The 10,058-nt window shown below is 45.2% G+C and overlaps 1 long non-coding RNA gene across 1 annotated transcript; it reads right to left on the bottom strand.

Annotated features, from left to right (window-relative positions):
* Positions 1–425: 425 nt before the first annotated feature.
* On the bottom strand, positions 426–1,000 carry LOC117523750. The gene is made up of 3 exons (XR_004564608.1): positions 960–1,000; positions 588–785; positions 426–481 (listed from the first exon to the last, which is right to left on the bottom strand). It is a non-coding gene; the product is annotated as an uncharacterized LOC117523750 (long non-coding RNA).
* Positions 1,001–10,058: the final 9,058 nt, after the last annotated feature.

Here is a 10,058-nt window from a genome sequence, read left to right as displayed (position 1 = left end):
TGGCAGTGTCAACTGTCCCACCACACAGAACATGTTTGATGGCTGGGCTGAGGCCAGGAAAAGCAGGACCACCATACAGGAAGCAATGCCCCATCATTCGTCCTGCCATCAGAAAAAGCTCACTCTCCACCATCACAGCAGAGTTGGCAGGCACCAAGTGGTCTGACCATCAAAAATCTTGGTGATTCCACCATTTCCTGATTAAACAATACATTTACAATAGCTTACACTTGGAACATAACATTTATAGCCAACAATGAATGCCTGCTCATTTTCATTGTTAGGAAAAAAATTTGTAAAGCGCTTTGAGCATCTGATGCAGATGGAAAAGCTCTATATACTGTAAATGCAGTCCATTTACCATTTAGAAACCAAGTGTGGTACAATTACTGACCAAGATTTAGGTGGAAACCAATTCTGAGCTTCATCATCATTGTTGACATAACATGCCAGTTAACACCAGCTCCAACAGCAGCATCACCTATGGTAAAAAATGGGGAGATATAAGTACGTGTCCATGTATTACAAAGCAATATTCTCCTTTGAAAATGTTGACATATATAAAAAAAAAAAAAACGATATATCACCCTCAAGTCTGCATCTCAGTGGAGATGCCCACTCCACATTTGACCGTTTGTAGAAGCTCACATAAGACATGTCCTGTTCCTCCTGGTCTTTCCTCAAATCCACTGCAAAGTGATTCTCGTCAGAACTGTTGTTATTATGCAGTATCTCTTTGGTGAAAAGCCAAATTGCTTTTTGGGGATCTTCTACAGTCCTCCAGTCTAACAGGGCAAATACATTTTCATTGGGTAATATGAAAAGCTTGCTAGCCACCAAATCACATCGGGGTGAATGTGAGGCATTATTTGTAAAGCGCTTTGAGTGTCTGATGCAGATGGAAAATCCTGGCTTATTTGGTTATCCTGTTTTATGGAACAGAAAAAAGGTCACCTTACCTTCTAATGTACTGACTGATGTGCTTGCTGCTTTTCTTTGAGGACGTTGTGTTGTAACATTATGGACATCAGAAATGATGCAAAGTGATGAGTTTTGGGAGATTTTGTCATCACTGTGCCTTTTTGGACACTCATTTAATAATTAAATTTTAGCTGACTACCTCTCTCCACAGATAGCTGCATGCATCTCCAGATGGTCTGTAGGATAAAGCTGGCTACAAATAGGGCAGGAAGCCATGGAGGACAATGCAGCTATAGGACATCCATTTATCTTCACAAAATAGGAAAGTCAGATGTTGACATAAAGATATGTACGGTAGAAAATGCTAAATGTTCAAGGTAGTTCATTGAAGGTGATCTTACATCTTTGTTGGATGTAGTTTTTGGGGACATAGCTATTATGTGGGGGTGCAAGTTAAAAGGGCGATCCAAGGCCCGACTGAACCCAGCCTAAAATAACTAGAAGCAGTTCCAAAGAAACAAGTTTATTGATCACCCTGTCTTGCTGTACATAAACGTCAAAATAAAATACATCTGGTGGTGGCTAAACAGGCGGCGCGCTCTCTCTGCGCCTGGACTGACCGGAGCCCGAACGTTCAGGACTCAGGATCTCCACCGACACCCCCCCAGGTGGCCTTTCCCGGACTATACTCTGTGAGGAGGAAACAAAGGTGATATCCTTCAATATAAATACCAGAAAACTATTAGAGGCTTACTTATCAGCAACACGTTCAGTTTGATCTCAGCGTTATTTAAAAGAACAGCTGCTCGCAGCCGGTGGAGGATTATCACTCCGCACGCCACCACCGCGAGGAGCAAACAAGACACTGACTTTTAGTATTTAAATTTAGCTACGCACAATTGCCATATTATTTTCATAGATAAACATTCAAAGAAAGTCACCTCTGACGTGTGCTGACAGCATTTGCCTCTCACCCTCGTCCTCCTTCACAGACGTACGGTCAGGCTCTGGAGCGACCCTCAGCGTCCCCAAACGGTCGACACAACGTTGTTTTGAGCTGTGAAAAGTTGAATTCTCCAGCAGCCAGCACTCATCACCGCTGGCTTAAATGCAGCTCCTCATTTCTCTATTGACACCAGCTGAAAGTCCTTACTCTGTACGTGAATACCACAGGTGCAGCAGATTGTCCTGAGTAAGCGCTGCACGTGAATGCCACAGGTGCAGCAAATCCTTGTATCAGAGGTGAGAGACTCTTCTGCAGCACAATTTACCCAGAGAACAGTCCCAAACCACCTGGAAAGGAAAACAAACACACAAACACCAACACAATATCCAACCCCACCCCCCAACACACAACAGTACCCCCCCGTCAACGGGAAGCCTCCCGGCGACCACACCAACCAAAGGCCACAACAGAAGACAGGGCAGGAAGACGCGGCTGGAAGGCCAGGCGGCAACAAAACAAAAACTACCCCCCCCCCAGGGGACCGTCCCATCAAACCCCGGGGGGAAACAAAAACAGAAAAACCCAAAATCCAACAAAACCCCAAAAAACACATCAGAACACAAGCTATAGGAAAGAAAAAAAAATAACACCCCCCCAAGACATGCAGAGACCAGCCCCACCCTGCAAAATAACTCCATAGATTCCAGGAATAACCACTGTGGCCGGGGCCATACAGGAACCCCCAGGTGTATATAGGAGCCCAACGCCCCCCAGAGGACCGTCCCATCAAACCCCGGGGGACACCCCCACCACCCAGAACACTCCCACCCCAGCCAAACACGGCCGGCTGGCCCCACAGTCAACCGCCTCCCCCAGAGGACCGTCCCATCAAACCCCAGAGGAGGAAGACAGGAGGAAACACAAACAACACAAAAACACCCCAGAGCCCCTGGGGTCCAAAAACCACCCCAGGGGCAAACAAAAACAACAAAAAACCCCGTAGACCTCCCCAGCACCCTGAAAGACCCCGGAACACCCCCAGAGTCCAACGGCAAAAACGCCGCGGCAATCGGCTCAGGACCCCAGAGCCGGGAAGACAACGGGAAAAAACACAACCCAGCTCCACCCCCCAAGGGCAGGGGAAAACCGGCAACACAGCCGGTGTCGTCCCCTCGACTGTACTCCAGCCAACCGGGAGGGGTGGACAGCGGAAAAGGTGTACGGCTCTGATCGGCCCCACCGCTCCGACTGAAGTACATTCCCACAGCCCTACACCTCAGTGACGCCCCTGGCAAACGGTCAGCAGCTCACCGAGGCCGGAATGGAACCGGGAATTAACTAAATCTACATAAAAACCCAACAAACCCCCCCCCCCAGATGCAGAGGATTCTCGGGGATACCCTGCATAACCAACCTGCACCCCCCACTCCACCTAAGACAAACAGCCAAAAGCGAGTGAGGATGGGCTTAGAGGATTGAACAAAAAAAAAAAAACTAAAAGAAAAAAACAAAACAACATAACCCAAACCACTAACAAAAAAATAAACAACTACAAACAATAAAACTCATGCTTCCCTGAGTCCAAAAATGTACTCCGATCAGCCAGCCATTCATTCCACCAGACCACTTCAAGTGCTACAATTTAAACCTTTCACAAACAACAACCACCTAAAAAATTCCCACACTATTCTCCAAAAAACACCTGGATAGTGACCAATCATGTCTCCCGTCGCTCACCTGACCGGGGCTCTGTGGCTGCTCTAACTCTGCCTAGTTGCATTGGTTCGTCCGCAGGAGGAGTTAGAGGTCCCGTCGGAGGAGATTCAGTGGAACGAAGAAGAGGCGGCCCGGACCCGCGTCGGGAAAAGCCCCGAGACACAAAACCCCGCTCAGACCCACGCCCTCTCTCACGTGCACGCTCCCTAATCCGATCATCCAGACGAACAACCAAGGATATTAGATCATCTAACTCATTGGGTTTGTCACGGACCGCCAGCTCGTCCTTCAAAGATTCATTTAACCCATCTACGAACACCCCTTTTAAAGCAATCGCATTCCAACCGGACTGTGCTGAAAAGATTCGAAAGTCCACGGAATAATCAGCTGCACTTCGTCGCCCCTGTCGGAGATTCAGCAATCGTTGGATCTTGGTTTTCGTTTCAACCGGATGATCAAAAACCAAACGAAACTCACGAGAAAAATCGTCAAAAGACTTCAGCAGTGATTTATTGCTCCACAGCGCGGTTACCCACACCAGGGCATCACCACGCAACAAATTTGTAACATATGCGACTCGGCTACTCTCAGACGAGAAAGACGCTGGTCGCTGAGCAAACACTAAGGAACACTGCATAAGAAATGGAGCACAAGCCTCTACGTTTCCTGAATAGGGCTCCGGATGGCAAATAACCGATTCAAGAGCCGAATCGTTGGACGACAATCTTGTCTGCACAGAATGCGATGGAACCGACGCTGCAGCCGTGGGAAGCGGAGCAGCCTGCGCTATGAGCTCCGTTACACGAGCATCAGTTTGCTTAATTTGGGTTGAAAGGTGCTGTACCTGCTCCCAGATCATTTCCAGGTGTTTCTGGACCTTTTCTTGAAACGGAACTGCTTCTGTCGCTGGGTCCATACTGGTATGGCCGGAGAATTCTATTATGTGGGGGCGCAAGTTAAAAGGGCGATCCAAGGCCCGACTGAACCCAGCCTAAAATAACTAGAAGCAGTTCCAAAGAAACAAGTTTATTGATCACCCTGTCGTGCTGTACCTAAACGTCAAAATAAAATACATCTGGTGGTGGCTAAACAGGCGGCGCGCTCTCTCTGCGCCTGGACTGACCGGAGCCCGAACGTTCAGGACTCAGTATCTCCGCCAACACCCCCCCCAGGTGGCCTTTCCCGGACTATACTCTGTGAGGAGGAAACAAAGGTGATATCCTTCAATATAAATATCAGAAAACTATTAGAGGCTTACTTATCAGCAACACGTTCAGTTTGATCTCAGCGTTATTTAAAAGAACAGCTGCTTGCAGCCGGTGGAGGATTATCACTCCTCACGCCACCGCCGCGAGGAGCAAACAAGACACTGACTTTTAGTATTTAAATTTAGCTACGCACAATTGCCATATTATTTTCATAGATAAACATTCAAAGAAAGTCACCTCTGACGTGTGCTGACAGCATTTGCCTCTCACCCTCGTCCTCCTTCACAGACGTACGGTCAGGCTCTGGAGCGACCCTCAGCGTCCCCAAACGGTCGACACAACGTTGTTTTGAGCTGTGAAAAGTTGAATTCTCCAGCAGCCAGCACTCATCACCGCTGGCTTAAATGCAGCTCCTCATTTCTCTATTGACACCAGCTGAAAGTCCTTACTCTGTACGTGAATACCACAGGTGCAGCAAATCCTTGTATCAGAGGTGAGAGACTCTTCTGCAGCACAGTTTACCCAGAGAACAGTCCCAAACCACCTGGAAAGGAAATCAAACACACAAACACCAACACAATATCCAACCCCACCCCCCAACACACAACAATAGCAACAGTGTCCTCTGTTGTCAAATTAGTCACAGAGACACACTCTACATCCACATCCTAGTTGCAAAACAACAACAAAAAGCTTAATATCAAGAAGGAACAATGACGTATGGGAAGAAAACAACGTACCTCACACTGTTCCACTTTGTTGGTGCAACTGTTAACATGGAGGGCCAAAAGATGTAATGGCATCGCCTCCTGACAATTTTCACAGACTGCCTTTGGCATTTTTGAAAATTCTGAGGCATTTTTGTGGAGAGGACTAACATCTAATTCACCCTGCAGTTTGGCTATGTAAAGGATAATTTTTCCACCATTTGATGCTCTCTGAAGTTGTGAAGTGGTGTAGCCTTGCACCTGGGGGCTTAAAGGCGCAAGCCGCCTTTGTCCACTTCCCCCTGAAACATTGAAATCTGATGTCAATACCAAAGAAGTGTTTGACAAATTACATAAATAGGGTGCAGCATGCATACATTCTAACTGCACAGTGGGAAAACAAATTATTGATGCCATGTTCACCAACAATGTATACTTTATGAAGTGTAGGTTTCTCATGCCAACTGTTATGGTTTAAGCAGAGCCTGATGGAACCCAAAATGGAAGGCAGAAACAAGGTGAAAATGGTAACAGAAAAAAAAAAAAAAACACAACAACAACAGGTATTTATTTCTCCCAACCCATAGTGAAAACACAGTCCAAAACCAAACAGTAAAAACCCACAATCACTTGTTCTCTTGTTGAGCCAATTCTTGGAATCAATCAATCAATCAATCTTTTTTTATATAGCGCCAAATCACAACAAACAGTTGCCCCAAGGCGCTTTATATTGTAAGGCAAGGCCATACAATAATTATGTAAAACCCCAACGGTCAAAACGACCCCCTGTGAGCAAGCACTTGGCGACAGTGGGAAGGAAAAACTCCCTTTTAACAGGAAGAAACCTCCAGCAGAACCAGGCTCAGGGAGGGGCAGTCTTCTGCTTGGACTGGTTGGGGCTGAGGGAGAGAACCAGGAAAAAGACATGCTGTGGAGGGGAGCAGAGATCAATCACTAATGATTAAATGCAGAGTGGTGCATACAGAGCAAAAAGAGAAAGAAACACTCAGTGCATTAAATACATTAATATTAAACTTGTGTTATAATGTGATTGTGTCATCATAACATACTGTATGTAATAATTAGAAATAGTTATAAATTGTGAAATGTTTGCTCAACTATGGACTGTTATGACCATAATGTACAAAATGAAGGAGATGTGGGGGCTTTAAAGGTTTTTTTTAAAAACAAGATCATTTCAGTGGTGTCTGTTTTCCTCTTCTCTACAGTTTTGGAAAAGACTCACATGGGAACAAAAGCTGCTGGTATATGAAGATTTTGGATTTGATTTTTGGATTTGATATGAAGATTTTGTCCAGCTTGTAAACAGTTGGATAAACTGCTGCCTCCATCCTCTCTATCTCTCCTTGAAAATTCCCTGCAGAAAATGGTTCTTTGGAGCATGAGCATGGCTAAAACCCTTCAGCTTCTGAGGAGCTTTGCCCCCCCGAACCCCCTCAACCAGGGCCCTCTTCTCCCCTAGCCATTTTAAGCATTTTTCAATATTTGTCTCTTACATGTCGGTAGACAAGCTTAGTGAAATATTCATGGACGTGGAGAGGAGAAGAATCAAATACAGTATCCCTTCTATTATTATTTTTACTAGTAAAGGAGGACTGTTTTTTTGTTTTTTTTTAAATTAGGGTTACAAACATTTTTTGTCATGCACAGGTCTCACTCTAGCCAAAATCCCAAAGTTGGCAACCCTGTAATGCGACAAAAACTAAACAATGACCGCTTTCAACTGCTTTTCTGGGTTCACGTCACTGGGGCACCAGCTCCAGCAGGGGCCCCAGACTTCCCTTTCCCGAGCCACACTGACCACCTCTGACTGGGGGATCTCGAGGCGTTCCCAGGCCAGTGTGGCGATATAATGTCTCCACCTAGTCCTGGGTCTTCCCTGGGGTCTCCTCCCAGATGGACATGCCTGGAACAACTCCCTAGGGAGGCGCCCAGGAGGCAACCTTACCAGATACCCGAACCACCTCAGCTGGCTCCTTTCAATGCGAAGGAGCAGCGACTCTACTCCGAGCTCCCCACAGATGCCCGAACTTCTCACCCTATCTCTAAGGGAGACACCACCCACCCTCCTGAGGAAGCCCATTTCGGCCGCGATATATAAATTTATCTCAAGGCTAAAAAACAAAACAAAACAAGTTGGAACAATTTGGAATAAATTAAGTAACTCAGTACCTGAAGACTTGTAAAACATCCATGAGCCATTCAAGCTCCTAAGTTTAGGGTACTCCTGGGCAGTGATGCCGGTAACGCGTCCTCACCTCTTAAAGCGCGGTGACAACAGCACACCTGCACTGAACTTTACAAAGACATTTTTATGCTTTATTTTTCTCCTTTATTTAGAATTCTTAGCTGAGCCGCTTCGTATCGTCTCGTTAAAAACAGCTGATCCTCCGCGAAGCGACAACAATTAACACTATTTTCCACTCAAATACACCTAAACTATCTTTCTGAGGACCACATGATGTGAAAACGCAATAAAACTTTCTTACCTGTAAATCTGGTCATGTTTTCTGCATAAATAAATGTTATCCATTCTTTGTGCTCAATCACCAAAGCAGGGGTGAATCCAGATGGAAAAAAAACTGTTAAAGTTATCACATTAGAAATACTTCTTGCCACCACATCACATCTCCTTGAATATGCAGAAAAGTCTGGTAGATAGTCAGATGCAATGAGCGCAAGCTAAATCCTTGACGATATGTGCTGTGTATCAGGTCCAAGGCTAGCTGCTAATTTGTTTGACTTCTGATATTTTCTTGTGTCTCTAACAAGAAAACATAACTTGTTAACAGATAGTAGATTTTTTTAACATTGTTATTTCTTCAAAAATACCACTTATAGCAACCAAAGTTATCACAATATAAAGATTAAGTACTTACTGCACGCCATCCAGACTCCATTTCATCGTCTGTTCGTCCTGCCATACAGTCTATCCAGCCGGGCTTAAAACGGCAGCGGTGAGCGATGTTATTGGTGCTTCCGCCCTCTGGTGGTACGAAGCTGTATAACCACGGAGGCACACAGACACACAAATCGCTGCATGCATTCACACATCTGACGCGGCAGAACTGTAGCAAAGGTCATGTGTAAGAACACGTCCAATCGAGTTGCCCGATTTTCACAGACACACGGATACACACGCACAGATTTCTATACGCATTTGTGGATCTGTTTACACACGCACAGATCAAAATACGCACACACAGATTTCACACACACAGATCAAAAAATGCACGCACAGATTTCTATACGCATTTGTGGATCTGTTTACACACGCACAGATCAAAATACGCACACAGATTTCACACACACAGATCACAAAATGCACGCACAGATTTCACACACACAGATCAAAATACGCATGCACAGATTGCTATACGCATTTGTGGATCATTGCTATATGCATTTGTGGATCTGTTTACACACACACAGATCAAAATACGCATGCACAGATTTCTATACGCATTTGTGGATCTGTTTACACACGCACAGATCAAGATACGCACGCACAGATTGCTATACGCATTTGTGGATCATTGCTATATGCATTTGTGGATCTGTTTACACACGCACAGATCACAATACGCACGCACAGATTGGTACACGCATTTGTGGATCAAAATATGCATTTCAATCAATCAATCAATTTTATTTATATAGCGCCAAATCACAACAAACAGTTGCCCCAAGGCGCTTTATATTGTAAGGCAAGGACATACAATAATTACGTAAAAACTCCAACGGTCAAAACGACCCCCTGTGAGCAAGCACTTGGCGACAGTGGGAAGGAAAAACTCCCTTTTAACAGGAAGAAACCTCCAGCAGAACCAGTCTCAGGGAGGGGCAGTCTTCTGCTGGGACTGGTTGGGGCTGAGGGAGAGAACCAGGAAAAAGACATGCTGTGGAGGAGATCAATCACTAATGATTAAATGCAGAGTGGTGCATACAGAGCAAAAAGAGAAAGAAACAGTGCATCATGGGAACCCCCCAGCAGTCTACGTCTATAGCAGCATAACTAAGGGATGGTTCAGGGTCACCTGATCCAGCCCTAACTATAAGCTTTAGCAAAAAGGAAAGTTTTAAGCCTAATCTTAAAAGTAGAGAGGGTGTCTGTCTCCCTGATCTGAATTGGGAGCTGGTTCCACAGGAGAGGAGCCTGAAAGCTGAAGGCTCTGCCTCCCATTCTACTCTTACAAACCCTAGAAACTACAAGTAAGCCTGCAGTCTGAGAGCGAAGCGCTCTATTGGGGTGATATGGTACTATGAGGTCCCTAAGATAAGATGGGACCTGATTATTCAAAACCTTATAAGTAAGAAGAAGAATTTTAAAATCTATTCTAGAATTAACAGGAAGCCAATGAAGAGAGGCCAATATGGGTGAGATATGCTCTCTCCTTCTAGTCCCCGTTAGTACTCTAGCTGCAGCATTTTGAATTAACTGAAGGCTTTTCAGGGAACTTTTAGGACAACCTGATAATAATGAATTACAATAGTCCAGCCTAGAGGAAATAAATGCATGAATTAGTTTTTCAGCATCAC

The sequence above is a fragment of the Thalassophryne amazonica genome, chromosome 13, assembly GCF_902500255.1.
Source record: "Thalassophryne amazonica chromosome 13, fThaAma1.1, whole genome shotgun sequence".
Taxonomy (NCBI): domain Eukaryota; kingdom Metazoa; phylum Chordata; class Actinopteri; order Batrachoidiformes; family Batrachoididae; genus Thalassophryne; species Thalassophryne amazonica.
This window is presented reverse-complemented; position numbering and strand designations above follow the sequence as displayed.